The sequence below is a fragment of the Leptonychotes weddellii genome, chromosome 7 (assembly GCF_054177405.1).
Source record: "Leptonychotes weddellii isolate Sample4059 chromosome 7, ASM5417740v2, whole genome shotgun sequence".
NCBI lineage: Eukaryota > Metazoa > Chordata > Mammalia > Carnivora > Phocidae > Leptonychotes > Leptonychotes weddellii.
The window spans coordinates 122,843,794-122,860,328 of record NC_138375.1 but is presented as its reverse complement, the minus strand read 5'-3'; the positions used below and the strand labels follow the sequence as shown (position 1 = coordinate 122,860,328).

General features: G+C 43.2%; 1 long non-coding RNA gene across 2 annotated transcripts in view; it reads right to left on the bottom strand.

Annotated features, from left to right (window-relative positions):
• LOC145722757 (uncharacterized) overlaps positions 1–16,535 on the bottom strand; it is a 126,134-nt gene that overhangs the window by 11,926 nt on the left and 97,673 nt on the right. Inside the window, exon 3 of one of the 2 annotated variants that reach the window (XR_014147270.1) lies at positions 5,207–5,467. This is a non-coding gene — a long non-coding RNA (uncharacterized LOC145722757). Of the gene's footprint in view, positions 1–5,206; positions 5,468–8,507; positions 9,171–16,535 lie in introns of those variants that run through there. The other variant, XR_014147269.1, reaches the window with a different exon arrangement.

The window sequence follows — 16,535 nt, the reverse complement described above, 5'->3', positions numbered from 1 at the left end:
CCTTAGGAACACAGGAGAGCCAGCTTTGACAGCAGTTCAAAAATACTGCAGTTCTAGAGAGACAGAAAAGTGCTAAAATTGATCAATACCCCAGGTAGAGTTGATGCAAGTTTTACATAAGAGGAAATAACCATTTCAATCTGAATATCATAGGTAAAATTTTGTGCCAACTGTCCAAACTAGCTGTAGTACCCAAATAGGGAGTCGACTTAGTCATGAATTGTGTGCTTTGATCTTGCGATTAGTTGCAAGATGTAACATCAGGTATTATTCTCCACATAAAACCTACGAAAAAAACTCTCCAAAGCTAGAATGCCTAGGGGCAAGGAACAAGATTTTGACATGTACACTTGGGCGGCTCATAGATTTCACAAATGTGGGGGGGGGAATACAGTCTAAACATAGTCACCTCCAGTTTGGAAAGTGTGCAACATTTTAAATACATTATGCTGTTGTGGTCCCATGTCTACCTGTCATAGAGCCAACATGGCTGGAAGTTGAATTCTTGAACGAACGTGACATAAAAGTCTTCCAGCATTAGCAATTTCTGCCTTGTTCAAATAAATTTTATTAGCATAGATGCCCTCTAAAATGGCAGAAAAAAATGTTACTGTGGCTGAACATTCTGTCTTGGATTAGCAAAACCGAATGGTTGACATCTTACCACTTAAGGAATAAAATGTCACATTTACTTTCATATGCAATCTGCTTTTTTATTCATTTGTGCTAACCTAAGACCGCATGCAAGAAAATATATTCACAAAGGACTTACATTAGCTCTTATTCAGAGAGCCCTCAGAGCCAATTTCTAGGGCAGAGCTGCTGCCTCTTAGAGAACGCTCAATCTTATTTTAATTTTTAAAGAGTGGTCCTACTGGGCAGTAGGCTATTGAATCACCGTTGTGTGTGTGTGAATTTCATGCCTTCAAAGATACACACTAGAGAGTCTTCGGGACTGAAGTTTGTTTGTTTGCAGAACAAGTACTGCCTAGACAGCAGTAAATGCATCCCCACTGGGTCCTCCAAGTACTCCTCATCTCCCCTGTGCATGACCTCTACAGGGAAGAAAGGGGGTTAACCCCTTGGGCATTGTCCTGATTCTCTAACTCAACAGCCCATCTGGAATGCAAAGCTACAAATTCCAATCCCTGGATGCCCACTCAAAAAAGCTTTTGAAATTCAACTTTGTTTCTCTGGATTGAGGCTTCCCTGCCTTTTATGATGGAGGTGATGGATAATGATGACCTACAGAAATTAATTAGCATAATTCACTTGAAGGCTTATTGCTAACATCATTATAATTCATTCCCATAGGAGTCATTTGATTATTGCCTTTCTTGCCAATAGGAATTAAAATAGCTGGTTACTAGTTGCAGATCATTAACCCATTCATCTTTGACATCACACAGGAATGCTGTATGGAGGACATCAGGATCCTGACATGCCCTTACGGTCCATCCTCTCTTCCCGCATGGAAATGCCTTCTATAGTATCCATGAGCCCAACACCAAAGATACACAGGTCACAGAGGGAGGCTAACCAGATGTCCGACAAATGCCCAGAGCTATGGAATATTCAGGCGATACTTCCCTTATTACCTCTCTAAGTACCTTAGGAGGGTTGCACAGAGTTGGGGAGGAAGACTGAGAAAGCTGCCAAATCCAAAATACTCTTGACACCACAGCAGGTAGGTTGCATGGAGCATAGCATGCTTGCAGCAGGTAGTTTATAAACAAACAGCTTAGGGGCGCCTGGGTGGCTCATTCCGTTAACTGTCTGACTCTTGGTTTCAGCTCAGGTCATGATCTCAGGGTCCTGAGACTAAGCTCCGTGCTCAATGGGGAGTCTGCTTGAGATTCTCTCTTTGCCTCTCCCTCTGTCCGTCCCCTGGTTCATGCTCACACTCTCTCTAAATAAATAAATAAAATCTTTTTTTTTAAGATAAACAAACAGCTTAATTAATTAATTAATTAAACAGTCAATTGGTCTGATTTCCAAACACACCAGTTTCCAGGGGAAACAACTTCGGATCCACCCTTGAACTTGTTCTTTGTACAAAGTGTATTTCATATTCTATTGCGCATGTCATTGCAATTTTTCCAAAGAATGTCATAATCACAACTTACGAAGCTATGTTTTTATAGGCTTATTTGTACATGTGAGAAAGCTCTTTGTGTCTGTTGTGAATGAGCGTCAGAAGGATGTTTTCCTGGATTAAACTGGATTTACTAATTCCACACATGCATGAACAGTGAAGGAGAAAAGCTGAATTCAAGTAGTTGTTTAAGTTGGAAAAAATAACACATGGTAAAAGCATAAACCATTAATAAGAGTCACTATTTAATGTTTATGTATTTGTCCTGACTCTAGTGGGCCCAGTTAGGTCACTGGTATTCACATGGCTTTCTTCAGCTCAGTGTTTCTCTAGAACCAGTCAGGGTAGAATTCATCTCATAAACTTTACCAAAGTCCTTTATTTTGCTCTTGTATAAGAGAGTTCTCTAAGTTCATGTACCTCTCTCCTGAAGTATACATACCATAGCTGGACTTCCATGAAGATGTTTTTAACTGCGCATTTCATTGCATGGATCTTTCTCACACAAAAAAATCTAGTATAAACCACCTCTCAGATGACTCTCCAACTTGGTGCAACCATGAGGTGTCAAAAATAATAAATTCAAATGCGCTAATGAAAGATGAATTAGGAAAAGCGACACTCTATTCTGTTTCTGGAAAAACTAAACTATTCTTCACCCCCGTAAATATCTGTATGTTTACTATCCCAGCATCTAATAGTTATAGATTCACAGAGGATGACTTTACAGGAAAAAAATCAAGGACTGTCCTAGCAAAAATTGCAAAAGATTGAGACTTATGTGTAGTTTTCTTCTAAATGTGCAGTTAGTGGGGCTCCTGGCTAGCTCAGTCAGTCGAGCATGCAACTCTTGATCTCAGGGTTCTGAGTTCAAGCCCTATGTTGTGTGTAGAGATGACTCAAAAATAAAATCCTTAATAAAAAAAAAATTGTACCTAGTTTCTGACTAAAACAAAACAAAAAAAGAGGTATTATTATTATTATTACTATGTGCTAGATCTAAAATACTTTAAAAGAAAGGCATGAGTGTGTTGCAAAACCACTAGCCTTGGCCCCTGGAAACCAGCATTTCAGTCCTGACTCTGCTGTTAAGTAGACCCATGGCTCTATGTTCCTCATCTAACTGAGAATTAGTGGCCCCCACATGAAGAACAGAAAGGTGAATAAAAGCCTGAGCTACATTCGGTGACCGGAGAAATCTACATATCGCAATGCTCTTTCACTTTTTGAAATAAAGTACAAGTGTGCTCTGAAACTCTTGGCAATAAAAGAACTGGTTTTGTTTGTCTGATTTGGTCATAGCCGAATATGTACGATTTTACACTCTCACCTAGAAATCCATCAGCTCTACAATCACATCTGCATCCCAAAGCTGTTCACAGTGGGTTTCTACTCTGTTTGTCCATTTGGTTCTTGTACGTTCATTACTTTTGTCAGTTCAGAGCAAAGCAGGAACAGCAGTGGAAACAACCAGCCCCCAGCCACATGCTGGGCCCGAGAGAGGCCTCGGAGATGCAGCCAGAGCCCGCATGGGGTCAAGAGGAAGCTCCAGAGCCTGCATGGGGTCAAGAGGAAGCTCCAGAGCCTGCATGGGGTCAAGAGGAAGCCGCTGGTTGGGAGGACACCATGCGCTCCCTGAAGGTTCAGACAGGGAGAAAGACCGTTTCCTCAGATGTGAAAGGCTAGGGTCTGCAGAGACTGGCCCAGTCTTCCCTCTTGCCTTGTGGGGCTGTGGGGGGCTGTTTGGAGGGGACCTCTGGCTGCATGTCTGACCTGCCTCCACCAGCTGCCCAGGCTCTGCCCTTCCCACTCCTGCTGTTGGTGAAGGGCCAGGGACAGGTGCGAACCCCAAGTCCGCCACTTACATCATTTCATTGACTCATTTTTCTTATCTGTCGAGTGAGTATAACGTTGGTATTTGCTTCCCAGGAGTATGTATGAGGATTTTTGTTTAAAAATTTATTTATTTATTTGAGAGAGGAAGAAAGAAAGCACAAGCAGGAGGGGCAGGGGCAGAGGGAGAGAGAGAATCTCAAACAGACTCCGCCCTGAGCGTGGAACCCGACGTGGGGCTCGATCTCACAACCCTGAGATCATGACCTGAGCCAAAATCAAGAGTCAGATGCCCAGCTAACTGTGTCACACAGGCACACTTATGAGGAATTTTTAAAAATTATATACTTGAGGTACATTCATACAATGCAGCTATGTAGTGCTCAAAAGAGATAGGTAACTATGAATAAAATAAGGCAAAGATTAAGTAAGGATTTAGTAAATATAGACTAAATCAATTGTTATATTGGCTTAAGACATGGAAAGGCTTCATCCTGAGTATGTGATGAATTCCACATTACAGGATCAGACTAAGGCTTTTTGACTGATAAAATTTCGATGAATATATTAAAGTGATAATATCTAGAAAACGGACTTTTTTACTAAGTATAAGCAAAGCTCTTTTAGGTAACTAAGCTTTAAAAAAAAAAAGAAAGAAAAGAAAACAGGAAGAAAAGTGGTATGTTTCCTCCTCACCTGGCTGTTTCACGAGGCAAATGGTTATATGCATCACAGATACACCTACTAAGATCTCCAATTTCACAGGAACCTAGTTTATTGTGCTGGGAGTTTCAAAGGGGAGAAGCAAAACTGCTCTGTGCCTGTGATTCACTTTGCATCTCATTTTGAGAAAAGTGAAAACAAATTAAAATCTCACACAAAATAGAAGATGAAATAACAAGGAAGCTAATGGAGTTAGACAGGAAGTGGTCTAACATTAGAGGTTAAGATGGTGGATCTTGAAGTCAGTCAATCCCACCTCAGTGAGCTTAACATTTTCTGGACTCCAATTTCTTGATCTGTGAAATGGGGTCATAAAGAGTATCTGCCTCAAAGAGCTATATGTGAATTAAATGAGACAATACATGGAGCGTACCTGAAGCTTCTTGGAATCCCTATAACCACAACGGTTCTCAAACTGGATGCTTTATTAAAAAAAGATGTCAGTTGCCAAAGGGTCCCCGAAGGCCTTCAAGACTCTAATTGAATTCATTACCCCATTGCTGCATAAAAGAAGGTCTCAGAAAGTACTGGTTCAAAACAATAATCAGGTATTACCTCTCAGTTCCTGTGCATAATGAATTCCGGAGTGATTAAGCTGGGCAGCTCCAGCTTGAGATGTTTCTTGAGATTGCAGGGAAGATCAGCCAGGACTAGGGGCATCCCAAGCTCCTACTGATGCTGGAGGAACTGCCTCCAAGACAGTCCTCTGACAGCTGGCAAGTTGGCACTGGCTGGTGGCAGGGAGCCTCAGCTCCCTTGCAGCATACACACCGCTATGGGGTGTTTGAGTGCCGGCTCTCCTCTGAGCACCTGATCCTAAAGAAAGCAAGCAGACGTGACAATGTCTTTTATGACCTGGTCTCCTAAGTCGCACCCTGTCACTTCCACCAATTTTGTTGGTCATGTGGCGCAGCCCCAACTACCTTGTGGGCGGGGACTAGTCAAGAGCATGGATGCCCGGAGTGGGATCATCGCAGGCTGAACTTTGCACTCGTACTTTCTTGGAACTGAACCCAAATCCCTCTTTTTTGAGGCATTTGTAACCCCTTCTACTAAAAAGAAGGAATAAATCCCCTTAAATTTCCTCCCACTGAAACATACTCTTTCTCCAGTGATGCATTACGTGTGCAGTTGACTTGTGTTGAGGGGATGTATCGTATGCAAAGCACGTATCTTTAAAAGTACTAAAATCTTGCTTAGGGTAGTGAGATGTTCACACTGCAGGAGGCCCTAGGGAAGTGAGTTCTCATCCTCCCATCTCCAGCTCTTGCTAGCGGGGTCACTGGTGGCATGGAAAGGCAGGTAGGATGGTTCATGCCATGTAAAAAACCGCTTTCCTTTCTCTGTCCATTCACACCTGCCACCCCATCTGTTTAAATCTGGAGGGGATACTAAAGGGTCAGAAAAAACACATGCGAGGACCCATGCTTAAAATGGAATTCATTCTTCAAGGCCAAGCCAGCAGCAGAACACAGACCTTTTGCCAATAGATTTCCATACCTCCTCTGCTAAAAAAATACAGGGAGAGGGCCACGAAACATCAGTTTGGTCATAACCATTTGGGAACTTCCAGACACAAAAAGAGAAGCCAGTGGATTATTGGACAAACTTGTGACACTCTGATCAGACTCCCTGCAGGGACATTTCACACCAGGAAATGGGAGCTAGGGAATTCGTCATTCAGGGCAACTCACGGAAGGAATTTAATATGACTTTTAAATACCCAGCTTACTGAGGTGTCATTTAGCTGTAATACACTTCATCCATTTTAAGTATACAGTTGGATGACACTTCTCAAACCCACACACACAGACACACACACACATCTCTATCACCACCATAATCAAGACTCAAGACATTTCTCTTACCCCCAAAACGTACCCTCAAACCCAGTGCAGTCAATGTCTCCCCCATTCCCACACCTAGACAACAAGCGCCCTGCTTCCTGTCACTCCACAAGAGTTCGCATTTTCTAGAATTACACATAAATGTCATCATTCAGTATTCACTCTTTGGAGCTTGGCTTCTTTCACTCAGGATAATGCACTTGGGTTTCATCCATGTTGCTGCGTGCATCGGTAGCTCCTTCCTTGTTATCCCTGAGTAGTTTCCACTGTATGGGTGTACCACAATTTCTTTTATCCATTTACCAGTCGTTTCTAACTTGGAGCTATCGTGCATAAAGTCGCTGTGAACATTCATGTGTGGGGAACGTACTTTTCCATTTCTCTTGATTAAATACCAATGAATGGAAATGACGGTTGATATGCTATGTACATGTTTCATGTTTAAAACACTGCCAGGGGCGCCTGGGTGACTCAGTTGGTTAAGCGTCTGCCTTTGGCTCAGGTCATGATCTTAGGATCCCAGGATCAAGCCCTGCATTGGACTCCCTACTTCTCCTTCTCCTCCTTGCTTATGCTCTCTCTCTCGCTATCTCTGTCTCTCTCTCCTATAAATAAATAAAATCTTTTTAAAAAAATAAAAAATAAAACACTGCCAAAAGCATTTCCAAAGTGCTTCTGCAATCTTACCTTTCACTGGCAGAGGATGATGATTTCATATCCAAAGTAAATTTTTGAACATTTTTTGAGACCTACAGTATGGGTTCTGTCAGTATTCAGCCGAGAAAGTCACTGTGGGTAAGAACAATGCCACTCTCAGAAGTTCTAGAAGTTATAAGATACATGAGCCTCATTTCTTGGGTTTTGAAGACGGCCCATCTATCCCAACATGATAGCACAGTTGCATCTGCTGTGGTCAGCACCATGGCAGTAAAAACCGGGTCAGAGATGAATCTCATTGCACGGTCAAGGTCCCTCCACTCAAGAACTTCCAGGAAGGGAAATTGTATAAAGGATGGACTATCACTGGGGCGCCTGGGTGGCTCAGTCAGTTAAGCATTTGCCTTCAACTCAGATCATGATTTCGGGGTCCTGGGATCGAGCCCCGAGTCAGGCTCCCTGCTCAGCGGGGAGCCTGCTTCTCCCTCTCCCTCTGTCTGCTGCTTCCCCTGCGTGTGCTCTCTCTCTCTGTCAAATAAATAAATAAAATCTTGGGAAAAAAAAGTGAACGATGGAAATGCAAGCCTGGTCATGAAGAAGGAAAGGCTCCAGGGTGAGACATATGTGAACGTGTGCTGTAGTCTTGGCCAAGTCCCTGAACCCCTCTCAGCCTCGGCTTCCCCACGCATCCAACAGCAAGAGCAAGATCTGCTCTAGAAACTGGTTGTGAAGTGAGCAAAAATGTACGTAAACCAACCAGCAAATTGTGAGGACATAGCAAGAGCTCACCAACTGTGGCGAGGATCGCTCACAGTGGTTTTCCAAACGTGAAATGATGCCGTTGTACCATATCTGCAAGGAAGGATATTTTTGTGAATAAATGAGAGTTTGGCTCTGCACATGTGAGCAACGACTATTAGTAGGGAAGTTCGCCAGAGATGCCCAAACCCTCCAATGGCCTCCAGTTACATTTAGATTAAGATTCAAGTCTTGAACTTGGCCTCCCAGGTCTCTCTGATGCAGCCCCTGGCCACCTCTTTTGCTGACATCCATTTGCTTTCTGTGCTCCAGCCACAGTGGCCTCTTTCATTCCTAAAGCACCCCAAGCTACATGACCTCACAGCCTTTGCATTCTTTATATCTTCTTCCAGAGCCCAACTCCAGCCCCAGCTAGCTATATGGTACTCTCTGTTCAGATGCGTCCGTCAAAGTTGACCTCTACCGACCCCTACCTAAAAAAGCGCACTTACCCATCCCCTTGTGTTGCCTTACCCAACTTTATTTTTTCTTCACACCATTTCTCACCATTTAACCTTAAATTCTATGTCAATTAATTAACACAGGAATGTAGGTTTCTTTTTTTTAAGATTTTATTTATTTGAGGGGGGACCACGAGTGGGGGGGAGCGGCAGAGGGAGAGGGAGAAGCAGGCTCCCCACTGAGCAGGGAGCCCGATGCGGGGCTCGATCCCAGGACGCCGAGATTATGACCTGAGCCGAAGGCAGATGCTTAACCAACTGAGCCACCCAGGTGCCCCAGGAATGTATATTTCATGAAAACAGCAAATTTATTTGCTCATGACTCCCCAGAACAATGCCTGGCATATAGTAAGACTGATTTACACTTGTGCTGATCTATTTTGGAATATTTTTGTGTAAATAGCATGGCAAGCTGTATGTAGGAATAAGTTCACCCCCAAGAGCATCAATCCCTGAGGGCTGCCTGATAATCATAAGGAATGTTAGAAATGCGTTGGGATTTGGTGGAAATGGTGATGTTTAAGACATGGGATTGGCTGGGAGGGACCTGAGGACCCACGGCTCTTAAATAAACACGGGATGAATCAACCACCCTCATGGTGGCTGGACAAGAGGCCAACTCTGCCTCTTCCCACACTTCTCCATGGAGGAGACATAGCCTTGCTGGACAAGAGCCTGCAAACGCCCCCGGAAGAAGGTTCCCGTCCACTTCACCGTGACGTGTGCCTCCTTCATGCAAGGTGTTGATCTGGGGGTCTAAAGGCACAGAGAGAGAGAGAGAGAGAGAATGAACTCTTGAGGACTATACACTGAGCCTACTAGCTAATAAATGTCTGTATGATTGGTGAACCCTGCTCAGAAACACACTGTCACTGCAATGTACCACCTGGTAGCGAGTCAGCAGGATGGATATGTACAAGCCTTGCTGGCCTCCAGCCTTGAAGGCTGCAGCTATTCCTTAGGAGAAACTGACAGTCACTAGTGTTTACCCACATCAACCAAATCAAAGGAAGTTCAGCTCCGACAGTAGCAGCACTCAATAGAGATAAAGGCGGGGGGAAATGAATGACTATTCTTTCTTCAATCTTCCAGGGTAAATTACAGTGAAGATTTGACACTATAGTCTTTTAACTATGTTGTGTACGGCCCTTTTTTTTTTTCTTCTTTTTTTTAAGGGAAAGCACAGTGACCTCATTTTCCTTCTGTGTCTTCACTGTTGCTCTGTTCTTTCTTCTGTGAAATAAAACTCGGTCACATTTGTCTGGCAGTTCTCCTAATCAGTCTGCAGCTGGAATGAGGCCCGGGCTTTGCTTGTGTTGTGAACCTAGTGTCAGTTCTCTCCTTAACAGTCTCGTCATGTCTTGAGGGGGAAAAATGCATTTCAATGCTTTATGGCAGAAGGCAGTAACTTTCTGCTCTAACCCATCACAAAAACCACAGTAAGGGACTTCCGCAAGTTTTGTCGAATTTACCTGTCACTGATCCAGAGACAGTGGAGGGAATTTCCTGAAACAAATCTGTAAATGGTGGAGATTGTAGGGAACAGACTCTCTGATCCTGATTTTATTTTTCACAGACCCAGTGAGAAATTGGGCTTTACTCACAATACCCCCTGACTTTAATAGAATCGACATTTTTCGGAGGAGTCTTTTCCTTGCAGTAACACTTACTCATTGTCAAAGGGCTGTGTGAGCCCCAACAAGCCCCATCAGCAGCTTCACAGCTGGGGACACACATCGGTCACAAGTCGTACCCACTGCTCAGGGACCTCTGTGAACCACAAATCAAGTGGAGGAGACTGGTTTCCTTGGCAACCACAGACCAGTTTCCAAATGTCTTAAGCATTTAAGGACTGTCACCGGCCTGGTAATATGATAGACACCTACAGAAAACTCTTGTTATCAACATCCTAGCTTTGTACAGAGTGGAATCACCATCCATGAACCCATTCCTGATGAACAATGTCCATTACCTGCCTTTATATCCTATCAGGTTAACAAAACCATATCCCCAGATTTCCATGAAAACGAAGGTCATTTCTAGGGAAAAAATCTCCAAAGACAAAAGCCAGGGGTTCCCGCCGGAGTTTGTAGGTAGCAGATGATACTCACTAAATGCATCTTTTCAGGTGACCACTATTCTGATCCCGATCCTACCCATCATTAAATAAGGAGGGCTGATGGCCACGATCCACATTTACCCAACAAGGATTATAATGACAGGGCAACAAAATATCTTACATACAAACAATCTGCACTGTGTGTTGAACTGCTTCTTAATTTTTTTAAAGATTTTATTATTTATTTGTCAGAGAGAGAGAGCACAAGCAGAGAGAGCATCAGAAGGAGAAGCAGACTCCCTGCTGAGCAAGGAGGCCGATGTGGGACTCGATCCCAGGACCCTGGGATCATGACCTGAGCTGATGGCAGATGCTTAACAACTGAGCCACCCAGGCGTCCCTGAAGTGCTTCTTAGAACAGGGTATAATATCTGCACAACCTTCATTAACAGAATTACTACCAATACACTCAGCCAAAAAGGTGTGTTTTGTGGCCAAACATCTAACTCATGCTTGAATATGAATAACATATAAAGAAAGACTAAAAACTTCTATGGGCTTCAGAAATTTTAAAAAATAATCTCCAAATAGAGATAGCTAGTCAATACCCAATGACCACATCTCAACCACACAAATTATTTACATTTCTTTTAGAATAAATTATTTCTAAACCTTTTAAATTAGCATCTAAAATCATTTTCGTCATTTTTTTCCCCCATGTGCTGCAACTTCTCATGACCAAGGATTAGAACATTTGTTTACCATTATCTCTGTACAACCTGGGGAAGGAGTTCTTGAAAACCATAAGTAAAGCTCTACATTTGAACTAGATGTAAAATACTGACACCGAATTCTATTTCTCTTGAAGAATTTTTTAAAGTCCCTCTATCTTGTTATTTTAAGATGCATACAACAATGATCTGTCTACAGACCTTTTAATTATCAGAGATAGCCCCAACTGAGACTGGGCACATTTTATTGGAGACCCTTTGCTGAACACCAGTCTCTTGAAGCCTTAACAAATGTCCAAGCAATTCTTTCTTTTACCCCCTTCTCACTAGTAACTATTCCACAAAACAATTTCTGATCAATAACTAGGCTCGGTGAACTAGGTTGGACACTCAGTGCAACATTTTTTAGCCCTTATGATGGGTTCGACACTACTACAAGCCTCCTAAATGTACTGACTTATTTAATTCCTTTAACAACTCTTTACATGGTACTCTTCCTTCACTATCTCCATTTACTGACTAGGGACTTGAGGCATAGAGAGGTTAAGGGACTTGCTGCCAAAGTCCCGTTACAAGGATGACAAGAAGCCAAGGGTTGAATTTAAGTACTCAAGCACCCAAACCTGACTTTTTCAAACTGATTTTCTTCAACTGAGTTGTATATGAAGGTCTACCAATGAAATAAATATTCTTTTTTTTTTTTTTAAAGATTTTATTTATTTCACAGAGAGAGACAGCAGGAGAGGGAACACAAGCAGGGGGAGTGGGAGAAGGAGAAGCAGGCTTCCCGCGGAGCAGGGAGCCCGATGTGGGGCTCGATCCCAGGACCCCGGGATCATGACCTGAGCCGAAGAGCGTCGCTTAACGACTGAGCCACCCAGGTGCCCCGAAATAAATATTCTAAGTATTTTATTTAAAAATGACTTTGGGATATCCATCAACAGTAGAATGAGTAAATAAATATATCCATGCCATAGAATACTACGCTACAACAAAAAAGGAAAACTATTGGTACACACAGCAACATGGATAAGTCTCATAGACATAATGTTGAGTAAAAGAAGTCAGACCCAAAGAGGACATACTTTATGATTTTATATATATCATACTTTTCAACCTCAGCACTATTGGCTTTTTGAGACAGATACTTTTTTTGGTTTTAAGGTTTATTTATTTGTCAGAGTGAGAGAGAGTGCATGCACACGAGCAGGGAGAATGGCAGAGGGAGAAGCAGGCTCCCCACTGAGCAGGGAGCCCCACGTGGGACTCGATCTCAGGACCCCAGGATCATAACCCAAGCCGAAGGCAGACACTTAACCGATTGGGCCACCCAGGCGTCCCGAGCCCGGTACTTCTGTGATGTGGGGCGTTGCCCTGTGCATCGTGGGATGTTTAATAGCATGCCCTGTCTCCACCTCCCAGATGTCAGCAGCAGCTCCACCACATCCTCCCATCTCCCACCCCTTGCCCATTACGAGAACCAAAAATGTTTCCACATATTGCCAAATGCCCTCTGGGGGTACAAAATCACCTTCAGGTAAGAGGCATTCATTTCCAACTAGATCAAAACCAGGTGAAACTAGTCTGTGGCGTCAAAGGTTAGAAGAGTGTTTACCCTGAGAGAAACCCCACAGACTTGAGTGGGGGTGCAAGGAAGCCTGCTGGAAATATTCCAGATGCTGATCCAAGGGACGATGGTTAAATGGAAAATTCATCAAACTATACACCTGAGATATGTGAGTCTTACTGCATTAAGTCATACAACACTTAAAACAACAACAACAACAACAAAGTTGTTGGCTTGGGTATGGGAGGGAGAAAGGTACTTCAGGAACTGAGAGGAAGAAACCATTCTCGTGGGACAGGAAGACTCTATGAAGGCTGCCAGGAGGGCATGGTCCTGAGCAGTAAGGAAGTGAAGAGCAGAACTGACAGAAACAGGAAGGGCATTCCTGTCACAGGAACCAGCAAAAGTGAAAGGCAGAGAGGCAGGATCCTTTTTCACTAAGAACATTTTACCAGGTGCTGTGTTCCTGTGAGTGTGACCAAGGGAAGTTCAACACACACATTGGCATAATACGCTTCCAGGTGGTAGTACTTAGGTCAGGGCTGCGCTCACAGGGGGATGTAAGAATCACCATTTGGTGATGGTGAAAATTAAACCTTTGAAATAAAATAGAATCAAAACGCTCTGGCGCCTTTTAGCTCATTAGCTAACTCTTGGAGAACCCCCCCACTGTCATCCATTCTTGCTATCTGTCCAGCCTTGCTCTACCCAAGGTGGATGATGCTTCTGCTACATGTTTCACAGAGCTAGTCAAAACAGGAATAAAATTCTCCTGGGGAGTTCCCCACTGTTTTTTTCAGCTGCGATTTTCTTTCAGGCTACTAATTACTGTTAGCTGCATTATTCACCATCATCCTTAATTGAGCATGAACAATGGCTCAACACTGTAAAGAAAAGGTTAGAAGAGAGTCATTTTACCGAAACCAGAGAACTGGGAGCTAAGCTGAAGACAGAGAAGAATGAGAAATAGACATTCTACCAAGGACAAGGTAGCCACTATTAGAGCTCTCTGGAATGTGGATCTTCTCCACGCAGGTGAGAAAAAGCTCATTATGTGCCATGCAGTCCTGAGTGCAGAAGGGCTATGAGGCTCACCCCTGGCCAGACACCACCAATCCCAAAGGAGACAGTCCTTGACATTATGTGTATGGGAAGAGGTGGGGTTGCGGGGTGATCTAGAATGTGGAGGACAAAGCAGCACTACTTTATATCCTGCTGCGTGGTCTTTTATATTTTACAGAGAGATCTAAAGCCAGTGAAAAACTTGGAGGGCAAGATAATCACTTTTCAGACTTTGAGACCTTAAATGACCCCATGCTTCCTTCTCTTGAACAGCTATGTGTTCATAAAGTGTTACAACTGAGGTTTCTTTGAATCATCGCCATGTCTCCCTTTCTTGAGTCCTCTGTATCAGGACAATTTTAGCTGCAATTAATAGAATGCCAAGGGAAGAGTGTTTAAGGCACTAAAAACACTGATCATCTCCCTTATCAGGAAGTCTGCAGACAGGTGGTTCTGAGGTTGGCAAGTGTCCACACTGTCCCAAGAGGATGTCAACCACTCTCGTGTTTCTGCTAGGGCATCCTCAGAAGTTGGCAATGCTTTCTTCATAGGTTCAAGTTGGCTGTTCCAGCTCCAAGAATCAAATCCCCAATAAGCAATATCCAAAGCTGGAAGGAGGGCAAATAAAAAGCTTTTTCCTGTACCACCCACTATTTTATGAGTGTAGAAAATTTTTCCCAGAAGCCTTCTTACATCACTGACTAGAACTGCCCTAGTTCAGTCACTGGGCAAAGAAGAATGAGATTTGCATGACTGCCTTAAATTAATCATAATCCATTCAAGAGCTGGATGGGATTCATTATAGCATCATAAAATCAGAGATCTTTCACCAAGGAAGAAGGTCAAATGGCTGATGGGTGAGCAATCTGTCTTGTCCAGATCCTGACTTTGTATTTATTTTCCTTGAATAGCTTCCTTTCCACCTACAGTGATATGTTCACTATATAAATCTTGGTCCCAATTTTAGATTATTAATTCAACTAGTCACGAATTTCAGACCTCACAATAGAATATATGTTAAATCTCTGAAATATTCAAGGCTGTCTCAGGACCATTTGTACACTTAGTCATTCATTCAACAAATGCCATGTTCCAAACATCAAGCACTTCTTTGGCTGCTGAGGCTACAGCAATGAACAAAAAAGCCAAGGATTTCTTCTTTCCTGGAATGAACCTTAGATTGGGAGAAGACGGGCATTATGCATAATTAAAGTCAAATATATTGCATGTCCAATTGTGACACATGCCATGGTCTTCTCCATGGAAAGGAGAGGAAAGAAAAGAAAGGAAAGAAAAGGGAGTGCAGTAGTGGGAAGTGCAATTTAAATTGGGTGATTGGAGAAGACATTTTGAGTAAAGATGGGAAATAGCCATGTGGGTATCTGGAAGAGGCATGGTCAAGGCAAACAGTGCAAAGGCCCTGAGGTGCTAGTGAGCCTGGCATGCTTGGATGACTGCAAATGAGGAACAGCCATGGAAGAAGAATGAGAGTAATGAAGGATAAAGTCAGAGAGGTAATGTGGTCAGTTCATGTGCGGCCTTAAAGGCTGATGTGATGATTTTGTCTTCTCCTTTGAGTGACATAGGAAATAACTGGAGGATTTGGAGTACAGGAGCAACCTGATCTTGCTTTTAAAAGAATCACTCTGCTTGCCTAAAGGGGAATAAATTGAAGGTGGGTACGAGAGGAAACAGAGATAGGTGAGGAGGCCAATGAGACTAATATAGCAAAGTTAGTAGTTTAGGCGAGGCTGTTGGGCAAGGTTGGGCTTGACTGGTGGATTAGATGTGATGTGAGAAGAAGAGAAGATTTAAAGATGAGTCAGGTTTTGGAGCCTGAGCAAAGGAAAGGATGGAGTTCTTAGTCACTGAAATGGACAGATAGCAAGCAACAGGCATGGGGGAAATCGGGCATTCAGTTTGGCATGTATTAAGCTTAAGATGCTCGTTAGATCTCCAAATGGAGAAGTTTGAGTATGTAGTTGGATGTATGAGTCTACAGTTCAGGGGGGAGCCAGTGTAATTCATATACACACACGGTATTTCAATTTACAAAGTTCAGTGAGTCAATGAGATCATTAGCACATGAAGCCATGGGGAGAATAAGTGGTCCCAGGACTAAGCCTCGACACTCCAATCTTGAGATGCAACCAGAAAAGGGATTGAAAAAGGATCAGTCAGCGAGGCCTGCAGATTCTAGACAAGGGTGGTGTCCTTGAACTATTTCAAGAGGAATGAGTGGTAACTGCAAAAAATGCTACAGAGACATCAAACTATGAGCTGGGACTCTAAAAGTTTGGCTTAAACAAGAGAGAAAAGTGGGTCACCTGGCTGGCTTAGTCAGTAGAGCGTGTGACTCCTGATCTCGGGATCCGGGTTGTGAGTTTGAGCCCGTACTGGGTGTAGAGATTACTTTAAAAAAGAAAATCAGGGGTGCCTGGGTGGCTTAGGTGGTTAAGCATCTGCCTTGGGCTCAGGTCATGATCCCAGGGTTCTGGGATCAAGCCCCGCTTCCCTGCTCAGTGGAGAGCCTGCTTCTCGCTCTCCCGCTACCGCTCCCCCTGCTTGTGTTCTCTCGCTCTCAAATAAATAAATAAAATCATTAAAAATAAAAAAGAAAATCATAAAAACATGTAAAAAATAGATAAATAAATAAAACCTAGCAAGGAGAGAGAAATGTGAAGTGGTTACCAGTTATTGCA